General features: G+C 45.0%; 1 long non-coding RNA gene across 1 annotated transcript; it reads left to right on the top strand.

Moving 5' to 3' along the window:
* Positions 1–837: 837 nt before the first annotated feature.
* On the top strand, positions 838–12,332 carry LOC123286479 (uncharacterized). Its single transcript, XR_011504170.1, has 4 exons — positions 838–1,100; positions 9,155–9,231; positions 9,971–10,041; positions 11,071–12,332. It is a non-coding gene; the product is annotated as an uncharacterized lncRNA (long non-coding RNA).
* Positions 12,333–13,842: the final 1,510 nt, after the last annotated feature.

The raw sequence follows: 13,842 nt of genomic DNA, 5'->3' as shown, positions 1-13,842 counted from the left end.
CTAAAGAGAACGGCTCCAGCATCAGCCTCAAAGTCACCCTGGAGCCCAGAATCAGAGGGGCAGGAGAAAAACTAGAAACAACCCAAATGTCCAAGAGACAGTTACATAAGGCATCATACAGCTGAACGAGAACGCAGGTGCAGTCATTCAAATGAGGATGCTGGTTACGTGTATTACAGGAAAGTCCTCACAATACACAGAAACAAGGTAACAAAAACTGCCGATAAGATTTGGTAAAAAAAATCACATACATAGTAAAAATATTTCAAAATGTTAGCCCTTTGGAAAGTGGGATCATGTATAATTAATTTTCTTTTGGTTTCTCTGTGTTTTCTATAGTGAACAAAAATTTCTCTTGCATTTCTAAAAACTTTTATTTTCTTAAAAATCGGTGCAGAGAATTAGAGGCTGGTCATTCTTTCCCTCTGTAATCAAACTTCAGTTAACAAAATGCACGAGAGGGCATTGTTTGGAGAGTCAAATTTTCTTTATAAGTAATATTTTATTAATCCAAGAAAAAAATACTTTTTAAAAAATTTGTCTTACATTAACCAGTGTGTAAGAAAATTATTCCAAACAGTACTGCATATTCTCATGCCTTCTTACAACAAGAGTACAAAGAAAAGAATTTGTCATTGTGAAGGGTCCAAATTCTACCACATTAAATAATAGGCTGGTTTCATGGCCACTGGATGAGCAGAAGTGTTTGTGCCTGTGTAAATGGCCTCAGATTACTCCTCCTATAGAGCAGCTGGATTTTCTTTTCATAATTGTTCAATCTCTTCCGCTGCTGATAAATTGTCAGTCTCAGCATCTAGCCTGTTGCAACTCTTTTCCAGTCTAATTTGGTCCTTCTAATCTTCTGTTGTCTTGGAAAAAACACACATATTTGTTAGAAGTGTGAGCAAACTAACAGAACACAGATCTGAGAGAGGGCTGCAAAGTGGAGACACTGGCAAGCTGAGATGCAGAGTGGGGAGGTGTTCAAAATGAATGGCCCTTGTAGGTGGGAGTTAAATCATGAAATAGCACGCAAGTCATGTTGAAGAGTTTGGGTTTTATCCTGAGGGCAATTGGGAGCTTTGGAAGAATTCAAGAAGGTAAGTGAGGTGCTCATATTTGTGTTTTTAAAAGATTACAGCAACAAGGACAATTTCGTGTGGTAAAACTGTTGGCAGTAAGAGACATCGGTCTGGAAACAAAGGGAAGGAAATCAGGCTGTGAGAAGATAGGCTATCAGGGACGTTGTGGATGTGCTCGCTTCCAGCTGATCTCCCCAAACACATTCTCCCTTTAAGAGCAGCCATAGGAGAAATTTATTTCTGGTCTCGGTGCCAGGAAAAGCAATGCCTCCCCTAAGTTACAGATATATTTTTATCTCATGGGCCTGTGAATCTTATAATAATCTCATTTTTCTCTTAGCTTTGGTCACTAGGAAGCTCTGTGTGTAATTCTACACACTAACTTTACCCTTGGCTCCATCTTGGACGCATTCTTTCATTTTTGCTTGGAATTCATTATTTATGGTATCCTTTTGTATTATTTGTATTTTCATAAGCGGCATCAAATTATTTTTGGAAGGAAGTGGAGTATAATGAAAGAATTCTTACATGTCTCAGCTTGAAAGAACAAAAAAAGAATTAATAGCTCTTGTTGTTTTGGTATGGGCATATTTCTCTATGTTAAATATTGCTTAAAAAAAACCTGGCAAGTCTATGACACCAAAAGCATAAACTACCAAATTAAAACTAGATAAGTTGGACTTCATAAAAATTGAAAACTATGCTTCAAAGGACACTATCAAGAAATGAAATGATGGGCCACAGAATGGGAGAAAATACTTGCAAATTGTATATCTGATAAGGGACTCGTGTCTAGAATACATAAGGAACTCTTACAAGTTAATAATAAAAAAACAAAGAACCCAATTAAAAACAGGCAAAGGATCTGAATAGACATTTCTCCTCAGAAGATAGACAAATGTCAATAAGGACATGAGAAGACGCTCAGTATCATTAGTCATCAGGGAAATACCAATCAAAACCACAATGAGATATGACTTCATATTCATGAGGAAGGCTATAATCAAAAAGTCAGATATTAACAAGTACTAGGGAGGATGTGGAGAAATCGGAAGCTTCATCTGCTGGTGGGAATGTAAAATGGTGCCTCTACTTTGGAAAACAGGCTGGCAGTTTCTTAAAAAGTTAAACACAGAACTACCATATGATCCAGCAATTCTACTCCTAGGTATATACCCAAGAGAAATGAAAATGTATGTCTACACAAAAACTTGCACATGAATATTCATTGCAACATTACTCTTAAGGTAGAAACAACTCAAATGCCCATCAACTGATGAATGGATAGACAAAATGTGGTCTAGCCATGCAATGGAATATTATTCTGCCATAAAAAAGAATGAAGCACTGATACGTGCCACAAATGGATGAACCTCGAAAACACTATTCTAGGTGAAAGAAGCAGGGAAGAAGGTGCCATGTATTTTGTCATTCCATATACATGTCCAGAATGAGTAATATATATAGAGAGAAAACAGATTAACAATTCCTTAGGGCTGGGGGGCTGGGGGGAGTGGAGTGTGATAGCTAAGGGGTGTTGGGGTTTCTTAGGTGATGAAAATGTTCTAAAATTGATTGTGGTGGTGGTTGTGCAATTCTGTGAATATAATAAAAACCCTTGAATTATACACTTTAAATGGGTGAATTGTACAGTATGTGGATTGTATCTCTATAAAGCTGTTAAAAAAAGCAAAACTAGGAAGTCGCCATGCTTGGCCCACTCTAGACTAAGTATTTTTGCAACCCAGGCCTACATGGCATCACAGAGACAGGTTCAAACTCCAGCTCAGCCACTTGTCAACTGTGTAACCTCCTCAGACAAGTAAGTTCATCTCCCTAAAATGGAGACACTGATATTTGATGACAGTGGGCTTGTGCTGGGCCTAAGGCTGCCAGCGCTCAGTAGAAACTGAATACACTGTTCCCCAGAGGGCCTTCCAAGGTCCTTGCCCTCGGGAGGTGCCAAATTTCCTGAGTGGCACTTGGAGATTCTCTTTACCGGCACATTGGCCTTGTCGATGTTTAAATATTTAAATAACAACTCATCAGATTCTACAGGTCTGAGAAACTCAGAGAACGTCCTGGAAGGCAAGCGTGTAGCTGGGGCCACCTCTTCTGCCCCTGTCTCCCAGGGAGCCTGGGCTGAGTGGGATGGGGTCTTATTGTCTCCAGGGTGGTCTGAGAGGAGGCTACCCACCCTTCAGTAGTCATTTAACTGCTTGACCCTCAGCTGAGGAATCAATAGCTTTTTAGTCTACACCCTGCCTCTCTCAGCTCCTATATAAGCCACCTGATGTTTATTTTTTACTTTTAGACAATCCCCAGGGATAGCCCTGGCTCTCACATTCTCACTCATAAAATTAGAGAAAAGTCAGTGCCAGGGCCCCTCGTGTTCAAGCTGAGGAGACTGAGGCACAAGGTAGGTGGGCCCGGCCACAGTGGCCTCTCCAGCCCTGTTCTCTGGAGGATTCGGGGCATTTACTGAGCCGCTCCAGTGTGCTACCCTCTGCTCACAGTTCGAGTGCGTTCCCTCACTTAATCCCAACCACAAACCTATGAGGTAGATATCATTTTCCCCTTTAACACATGAGAACACAGACACTCGCCCAAGGGCACGTGAAGAGTAAGCGAGCTGGGATTCAAACGCAGCCTGTCTGATGCTAAAGCCGTGCTCTTTCTCCTGGACCGGTCCCCCAGTTTCTCCATCTTAGAAGCAGAGCCGGTCACAGAGGACAGGGGTTTCCTCCACTCCCCTCCCACAAGAAGTACTCTGCTCCAGACTCTGGATTTTCGGAATATCCTTGGGCCTCACCTGGTTGTGCTATCTGCTGCCCCTCATCCCCCATCCCCACTCATTTCTCTCCCCAAATCCTCTTATTTGGGGAGAGATTCTCTGCAGCTCAGTTTCCTCCCATCTGACCCTCTCTAAACTCGAGCTTGGGAGCTTCCGTTTAGACTCCCATAGGAGAAAAGGAAAAAAGAATTACGGATGTTCCCGGTTCTAAGCCGAGTCTATCTCTCAGGATGCTTTTTGTTGCCAAGGAAAATGAAACAGATGTCTTGGCAATAGCTTTGTGTGCTCCCTGCCAAACCAGGGAGAGCCTGTCTTCAGTTTAGATGCAGCCAAGAAAGACAAGTCTCAGCCCATGTCATTCCCAGGAAACCCGCAAAAACACACAGCTCCTTAAACCTGGGGGGCTGGCACTCCCAGCCCTCTCTCACCCGGATTTCAACATCAACTGTGGAAACACACTGCCCCCACTCCCTTCCCTTGCCTCCTGCCCTCCATTCCCCATGGCCCCAGGTTTCTGTCACCCACTGCTCCCCATCGTCTAGTGACTCCAAGGCCTCTTGGCCTGGCAGGCAATGCCCCCTTCCTTGCTGGCCTAGTTCCCCAACATGCCCTAGGGACACTTTCGTGTGTGTGGTCAAATACACATAACATACAATTTACCATTTTAGCTATTTTAAAGCATACAACCTAGTGGTGCTTACGACACTTACAATGTCGTACAAACATTGCCACTATCTACTTCCGGAACATTTCCTCACCCTGAAAGGAAAGCCCATACTCACTAAGCAGTCACTCCCCATTCCCTCAACCCCATCCTCTGGCAGCCACTAATCTGCTTTCTGTCTCTCTGAATTTGCCTATTCTGGGTATTTCATATAAATGGTATGATACAACATATGGCCTTTTGTGTCTGGTTTCTTTTGCTCAGTTTAATGTTTTCAAGGTTCATCCATGTTGGAGCATCTACCAGTACTCCATGTGCTGCTATTTTAAGGCTAAACAATATTCCGTTGTGTGGTCAGACTACATTTTGTTCATTCATTCATCAGCTGATGGACGTTTGGTTTCTTTCCTTCTTTCAGCTGTCATGAATGGAGGCACTACAAACATTTTTGCTCAAGTTTTGTTTGAACACCTGTTTTCACTTCTTTGGATTATATACCTAGGAGTGGAATGGCTGGATCATGTGGTAATTCTATGTGTAACTTTTTGAGGAAACACCCAGATTTTTTCCATAGTAGCTGTACCATTTTACATTCCCACCAGCAATGTATGAAGGTTCCAATCTCTCCACGTCGTCACCAACACTTGTTATTTTCCTTTTTTTAATTATAGCCATCCTACTGAGTGTGAAGTGATATCTCATTATGGTTCTGATTTGCATTTTCCTGATGATAATGACATTGAGCATATTTTCATGTGTCTGTTGGCCATTTGTCTTTCTTCTTTGGAGAAATCCCTATGCAAGTCCTCTGTGCATTTTTGCATTGAGTAATTTGTTTTATTTTATTGTTGAATTGTAAGAGTTCTTTATATATGCTGGATACTAGACAATGATCAAACATATAGTCCATTCCAATGATCTATGTATCTATCCTTGTGCCGGTATCACAATGTTGATTACTGTAGCTTTGTAGTAAGTTTTGAAATCAAGAAGTGTGAGTCCTCTAACCTTGTCCTTACTTTTCAAAATTGCCTTAGCTATTTAGGGTCCCTTGCAATTTCATATGAAATTTTAGGGTTAGCTTTTCCATTTCTGTAAAAAAGGCATTGGGATTTTGATAGGGACTGCATTGAATCTGTAGATCAGATTAGGAAGTGTTGCCATTTTAAGTCTTCTAATCCATGAACATGGGATGTTTTTCCATTTATTGTTTCCATCTTCTTTTATTTCTTTCAGCATTGTTTTATAGTTTTCAGTGTACAAGTCTTTCACTTCCTTGGTTAAATTCATTCCTAAGTATTTTATTGTTTTTGATGCTATTGTCTATGGAATTATTTTCTTAATTTCTGTTTCAGATTGTGTATAGAAATACACCTGATTTTTGTGTGTATCCTTTAACTCTGCTGAATTCATTTATTAGCTATAACAGTTTTTTGAGGATTCTTTAGGATTTTCTGTATATAAGATCATGTCATCTGCAAATAGAGAGAGTTCTATTGCTTCTTTCCCAATTTGGATGCCCTTTCTTTCTTTTTCTTGCCTAATTGCTCTGGCTAGAACTTCCAGTACAGGCTGAATAGAAGTGGTGAAAGCAGGCATCCTGTCTTGTTCCTGATCTTCGGGGAACGCTTTCAGTCTTTCACCAAGCGCTCTCTTGACTCTCGCTGGCTTATCTCTCCACTCTCTCCAGGGCATCTGGCTCCCTACCCTTGCTCATTCCTCTGCCCCAAAGGAAACCACTCTCCAGCCCTTGCCACACCCTCCAGTCCCCACCTCTGCCTTCTGCAACCCAGTTGAGTTCCTCATCCTTCAAAATTAAGTTTTTTGAGGAATTCCCTGTGTCTCACTCATGTGGCCCCAACTGGTCAGGCAATGTCTCTCCTTCCTGGCCCTCTCCCACAGTCCTAAGGGTTTACCTATGTACCTCATAAATACTGAGGTTTTGAAAAGCACCTGTTTTTCAGGAGCTTAAGAGGTCAGTCCTGCTGAGCAGAGCTATGTAGGGCCAGCCTAGCCACAGGAAATACAAATCTCCAGTTCTTGCTGGCCTGATCAGCAGGAGCCCAGAAACAACTGATGGCCATCCAAGGGACACAGGTGTTCCAGGGCACCCGCCTCCATGGCAGGTGGAGCCTGCCGACTTGGCATGGGAACCTCTGTTTGTGGGCAGGACCTTTTCCCCCTTCTCTCTCAGCTGGAGGGGAATCCATAAGTGTCCCCCTGATGCCCAGGCCCTTGAGACCAGGCACCTCTGTGAAGTCAATGGCTTGAGACACAAAAAGAGTGGACTTGGAGCATAAATCCAGAGACAGTAGCCAGATCAGTCCAGAACCACGAGCAGCACCTTCCTGCTATGCCAGCTCCTTTGGCTAAGGTGAGGTCATTCCTCATGGGAGCCCTCAGCACCTCTCTGAGACCAGGCCAGAGACTGCCGGGGGCCTCAGCCAGGAGAGGTGCCAAGCAACTCCCAGGAGAACTAGACAAAACTACCAATGACAGTGGGATACTTACCATCCCCTCTCAGAAACGATGGGTCAAAAGAACCCAGAGTAAATAAGGATACAGAATTCTAAGAAATACAGTTAATAATTTAAAAATTATATATACTCCACAAAGAATATATATTTTAAAATATCCATTGAACATTTATAAAAATTGGTTATATTCTAGGATGTCAAGATTTTTAAATTCCAGAAAGTAGAAGTTACACAGATTCCCATTGTCAGACCATAGTGCACTGAGACTAGAAATGAATTACAAAGGCTTAAAAAGAAATAGCAGGGGCTGGCCTGATGGTGCAGTGGTTAAATCTGCATGCCCCACTTCGGTGGCCCGGGGTTCGCAGGTTTCGATCCCAGGTGTGGACCTACACACTGCTCATCAAGCCATGCGTGGTGGCATCCCACATACAAAGTAGAGGAAGACTGGTACAGATATCAGCTCAGGGACCATCTTCCTCAAGCAAAAAGAGGAAGATTGGCAGCAGATGTTAGCTCAAGGCCAATCTTTCTTACAAAAAAGATAAATAAAATAAAAATACAAATAGAGATAAAACCTTGGAAACAAAAACACAAACATACCAACACTACTAGTATTTAAAATAGCTTTTCAGTTTTAAACAGGAAATATAAACTGCAAACACTACATGATAAAATACATGCGGGGAGGGTGCAAAACTGGGCTGGAGGAGTTTTGTAGCCTTAAGTGTTTTAAAAATTAACGAAAAAGGAAAGTAAATCAAGAATTGATGTGATTCTCAAAAAAGAACTGAGGAAAGAACTAAAAGGATAAATGAATGATAAAGCTAAAGCGAGTTAATGTTAGATACCAAAAATAACAAAATAGATCTTTCAAACCAAGAATGAGTTCTTCGAAAGGACTGATGCGGTAAGTTTCTGACAAATATATCCAATAAAAAAAGAGATTAAAAAAAACTCCTAGAAATGAAAATTGGACTATACCCACAAATATAATGACAATTTTTAAAGTTATAAAAGAATATGACTTGTGTTTGAAATCTGAAGTAGACAAATTTCTAGGAAAATATAAATGATCAAAATTAACTTGAAAAGAATTAGAAAAACCTGAGCAGATTAATGTTCGTAGAAGAAACAGAAATAATTATCAATGACCGAAGTCCCTCCAAAGCGCAGGCCCAGGAAGGATTACTGATGAGTGACAGGTGAGGATGAGGACGGGAGGGTGGGGGCAGGCCTGGGGAGCTGGCTGGAGAGCTGGTCTGCCGCTTCCCCATTTTTACCGTCGGTCTGCTGTTTTGATCTGCACATGGGCCTGGGGACCCAGTTCTGGGATTCAGGCTCTGGGCTCTCTCCTTGTCCCTCCTCAAACTCAGGACCTTTGAGCCTCCGGTCTAAGGGGGTCCTCCTCGAGCCAAAAGACACCAATGCCAAGAGAAGAATTACGTCTGGAACAGGTGGGGGCGTCAGCAAGGGCTCACCTCTCACTTACCAGCAGTAACAGCACCTCAGGCTTAGACTAACGGGAAATGGAGGGCTTGTGTAAAGCTCCTACCTTGTAGCCGTGCAGTGTGTCCACTTTTGCATGACCATGGGACAAAACAAAACACCTCCCCATCTCTGTCCAAGGCTTGCAGCGGGATGAGACTGTCCTGGGGGGCAGATCCAGGCCTTGCTCCACACCAGGACCTAACCGACTGCTCTGACAGGGCCTTGGGAGCAGTCTTTGGCTCTCTGCCACTTGAGAACCACACAACAGTTCCTCCTTGATCCCAGCAAGCAAAGGTGTGTGCACTTTCCAACCCAGAGGGAGAGCTGGTGGAGACCTTTGCCAGGACTGAGACTTCAAAGCCCGATCCAGTGGTCCAGCTGGACCTCTGGGCCTCCTCCTGGAAGGCTCATTCTTTTGAGGGCCCTTGTAGCCAAGCCCCTGGAGCTGGATGAGGGCTTTGGGAACACCCTGGGCATCTTTTTCTGATACTGAGGACCCTGAGCTTCACTCCATGAGGGGAGAGAGAAGCGGAGAGAGGAGAGAAGGCGGGGCTGTGCCTCTCTGTGGATTTGCTCAGGGGATCTCAGCCACCTCCAAGAGGCACTGAGCCACCTCACAATAAATCCTCTCCATTTGCCTGTCCAGGAGACACAGGGAAACTACAGGAGGAAAGATGGAAGCCACACCAAGGAGGAGAGAGAAGCTTTCGATGATGAACCAAGGTCAGTCAGCACCTGGGGATTCCAGGCCAACTGGGCATTTTGACTCCTCGTGTCCCCAGAGGACTTTGGGGCTGGTCCTCCCCTTCATAGGGTGTCCTCCAGCTCCCGCACTACGTTTTGCCCATCTGCTGGACTGGAAACCCCTTCCACCGTCAGCTAAATGTTTGCTGAGCCTCAGCTGGAGCCCAGGGCACCCTGGAGCCCTCGGGGGAGATCACTGAAGCTGGGGCATGGTCTGGGGAGGCTGGGGCATGGTCTGGGGAGGCGGGCTGACCGGGAGTATCTTCTGGGCTAAGGAGATCCTCCTCCTCCCTGTGGTTTCTTTCTTTCTTTCTTTTTTTTTTTTTTAAAATGAATTTTATATTTTAGAACTGTTTTAATTTCGCCGCAAAATTGAGCACAAAGTGCAGAGTTCTCATATACCCGCTGTCCCTATACTCACAGCCTCTCCCACTGTCAACCTCCCCAACCAGAGGGTGCATTTGTTACGGTCGATGAACCTGCACTGACACATCATTACCACCCAGAGTCCATGGTTTACATTAGGGTCCACTCTTGGTGGTGTACATTCTATGGGTTTGGACCAGCGTGTAATGACATGCATCCATTGTTATAGTAGCATACACAGTATTTTTACTGCCCTAAAAATCCTCTGTGCTGTGCCTATTCATCCTTCTCTCCCCCAGCCTCATGGCAACCACTGATCTTTTTACTCTCTCTATGGTTTTGCCCTTTCCAGAACGTCATAGAGTTGGAATCCTACAGTATGTAGCCTTTTCAGATCGGCCTTGTTCACTTGGTAATATGCATGTAAGTTTCCTCCACATCGTTTCATGGCTTGATAGCTCATTTATTTCATTTCAGTGCTGAATAACATTCCACTGTCTGGATGTCCCATTGTTTATTTATCCACTCCCTTACTGAAGGACATCTTGGTTGCTTTCAAGTTTTGGAAAAGTAAAGCTTCTGCAAACCCCCAGTGCAGGTTTTCATGTGGACCTGAGTTTTCAGCCCATTTGGGTAAATACTGAGGAGCGTGATTGTGGGATCAGATGTAAGAGTATGCTGTGTATCGTGGTTCCTTTGTAACAGCTTTATTGAGGTATAATTTCTATACAATAAAATCCCCCCACCTTAAGAGTAAAGTTCAGCGAGTTTTGTTTATAGTCATGTTCAAATTTCAGAATCTTTCTCTCACCTCAGAAAGATTCCTCAGGTCCCCTCGCAGCCAAGCTCCCCCTCCCCCGACCCAGACCCCCACAAATACTGATCTGTTTCTGTCACTATAGTTCTGCCTTTTCCAGAATTTCATACAAATGGAATCATACAGTACATAGTTTTGGGGGGTCTGGATTCTTTCACTTAGCTTGTTTTTGAGATCTACCTGAGCCATTATGTCCATGAGTATTTTCCTTCTCATTGGTGAGTAGTATTGCGCTGTATGGATGGAACTGTTGTGTATCTGCTGACCGGCTGATGGATATTTGGGTTGTTTCCTTTGGTTGGCAGTGGGGGCTGTTATGAATAATGCTGCTATGAACATTTTTGTCTTTGTGGGTGTGGCTCTTTTCAAAGGGGAATGCAGGGCCCCCGCCCCAGTCCTGTCCAGAGTGAGCAGGGGGATGATGAGGAAGTTGGAAGAGGCCCAACCATGAAGAGGAAGGGGCATCTGTGCTGAGGCACCTCCACGACCCCCTCAGTCTGGTCACAGGGCTGCCACGACTGCCGGAAACCTCTCTCCACCAGACCGTCCCTTCCCTCCCCTGCTTGGCCAGTTGCTCTGAACAAAAGATGAGGGGCCAGAAGAGGGAAGTGATGTTTATTTCCTTGTCTCCACAGTGCTGGGAAAGCTGTACGAGGTCTGGAGCGCGGGGCATCCCGGGATCAGCTCCCTGCTGCCACAACCCCACTGGTGTTATTAGTATCCTCATCAGAATGACGTCTTTTCCAGCAGCTTGTTTCTAGCACGTTTCTGAGTTTCTACAGCCCGTCCAGATCTAGGCCCCTGGTCACATCCCAGAGCCACCCCCACCACAGACACAAGGCCCCTCAGTGCCAGGCCCCCTTGGTGGATCTCAAATGGTTTTGCATAAGCCCCACCCCACATAAGGCAGCAGAAGCAGGCTCTTACCCTATTCGGCAGATGGGCAGGCTGTGGCTCAGAGAAGCTGAGTGGCTGGCATAAAATGGCACAGGATCTCCTCTACAACCACCTACAACCACCCTCCATACAGCAAGCCCCTCAGCTTCCCTTTCCACCCAAAGGTCTGGCTCCCACTCTTGGATGAAGAGAAGGAGCGTCTGAACCCAAAATTCCTTACAGCACAATAGACAACTGAAAAACAACTCAACAGAATTTTAATTATTCACAGAAAACGTGTACTGTGTACAAGGTATTGATCAAAGAACTTTATAAATACTAACTCATTTTCTCCTTATAACTACCTTAATGAAGCAGGTACAATTATTATCCCCATTTTATAGGTGAGGAAACTGAGGCAGGGAGAGAGTAACTGGCCCAGGGCCACACAGCTAGGAGGCCAGAGAGCCGGCAGTGGCCCACACTTTTAGACACTGCACTCTGCTACCTGCGGATTTTTTGTTTGTACCATTTTCCAGTTATTAATTTTTAAACAGTTTTATTGAGGTATAATTTAATGGTGTAATTTAACTTAAGATTTACCCATTTTAAGTGTACAATTAAATGATTTCAGTTAATTTATAGAATTGTGCAACCATTATAACGAACCAATTTTGGCACATTTCCATCATCCCAGAAAAGATCCTTTATGTCCACTTCCTGTCACTGTTTCAACCTCCAGCCTGAGGCAACCACTAATCTACTTTCTGTCTCTGTAGATTTGCCTCTTCTGGAAACTTCATAATAATGAAGTCAGAGAATGTTGGGTCTTTTGAGTCTGTTTTTGAGGTTGTTCGTTGGGGTAGCATGTGTCAGCACGTCATTCCTTTTCATTGCTGACTAATAGTCTGTCGTGTGGCTATCCCACATTTTGTCTATCCATTCACCAGCTGATGGATTTTTTTGGTTGTTTCCACTTTTTGGCCGTGATGAATAAAGCTGCTGTGAACATTTGTGTAGCAGTCTTTGTGTGGACATGTTTCCTTCTCTCTTTGGGTATATTCCTAGGAGTGGAATTGTTGGGTCGGATGGTAAATTTATGTTCAACTTTTTAAAAAACTGCCAAATGTTTTCCCCAAGGGGCAGCAGCCTTTTCCATTCCCATGCCTATGGACTCGTTCCAGTTCCGGGGCCACCCATACAACCAGACCGAGCCTGGTTAGACCCTAGACCGTCTGAGCGGTACAGCGGGGGCCCTCGGGCCGGCCCTGCGTCCAGCTCAGCCGCCTCCGCTGCTGCTGCCGGTCCAGAAACAGGTGGACAAGAAGGCAGCCGCTCTAGTTTCTAACCCAAGAAAATCGCCTTCTGGGACCCAGAGCACTTCTTCAGGGGAAATCAGCAAAGTGGCTATTAAATCAAAAGGAAAAAGAGAAACACACACTTGGGGAGGTCAAGAGAGATCTCGCCAAACAAGAAGCCCAACTTGAGAAAGCAGAGGCAGAGGGAGGAGGCGGCCAGCAGCTCTCATGCTCTGGAAGCCAGTTTGCGCCGCCAGCTTTGTCAGAGCCTTTCCCAACTTCCTCGGAGGCCCAGTGAGAGGATGATGGGGTGACGGTGGGAGGGCAGCCCCACAGCCGGCTGCCTGGGAAAGCCGTCAGGCAAAGCCGTCAGGCCACTCCTGGGCCAGGCAGGCGCTGGGGGCCCGCCAGGAAAGGCCTTCTCCAGAGCTGTGTGGCTCTCTGGGAAGGGGGAAGCAGCCCGCTGTCAGCCAGGATGGCTCTGAGCACCACTGACTTCTCAGTTTGTGCCACAGTTTGCTCTAAATTAGAGTCGTTTTTAGTAAGATCTGAAGTTTCACTATTTAAAAGAGTTGCAACTTTTAATTTTTATTCATTATTTTATTTTATTTTAAAGATTTTATTTTTTTCCTTTTTCTCCCCAAAGCCCCCCCAGTACATAGTTGTATATTCTTCGTTGTGGGCCCTTCTAGTTGTGGCATGTGGGACGCTGCCTCAGTGTGGTTTGATGAGCAGTGCCATGTCCATGCCCAGGATTCAAACCAACAAAACACTGGGCTGCCTGCAGTGGAGTGCACAAACTTAATCACTCAGCCACGGGGCCAGCCCCAAAAGGGTTACAACTTTTGATTAAAAGGTTTCGACATTCCTGGCAGCAAATGAGAGAACTCTAACCCCAGCACATGGTGAGTGTCCAACAGGTACCTGCTGTTCCACTCCCTCCCCGACTCGTCCTCCCTTCTCACAGGTCCCGGTGCTGCTGAAATACTCACAGCTGTGGCTTGGAGAGGACAGGACAGCATGGGACGCTGCTGCCCCAGCTGACTCCTGAAAGCCGACCTCTCAGGACAGGAGGTCATCCAGACCCATTCTGGACCTGCCACCACCCTGGGGAAGGGGGTGTAATGGCCCAGGGGTGGGCTCAATGGCACAGGGGGGTCAGGCTACACCTTGGCCACATGGGCAGGTCCTAGGGCTCCATAAGTCACATCCTCGGTGTGTCTGCCTCCCACC

This window comes from Equus asinus, chromosome 6, assembly GCF_041296235.1.
Source record: "Equus asinus isolate D_3611 breed Donkey chromosome 6, EquAss-T2T_v2, whole genome shotgun sequence".
Taxonomy (NCBI): domain Eukaryota; kingdom Metazoa; phylum Chordata; class Mammalia; order Perissodactyla; family Equidae; genus Equus; species Equus asinus.
The sequence above is the reverse complement of the archived record's forward strand: the minus strand, read 5'-3'. Positions and strand labels throughout refer to the sequence as shown.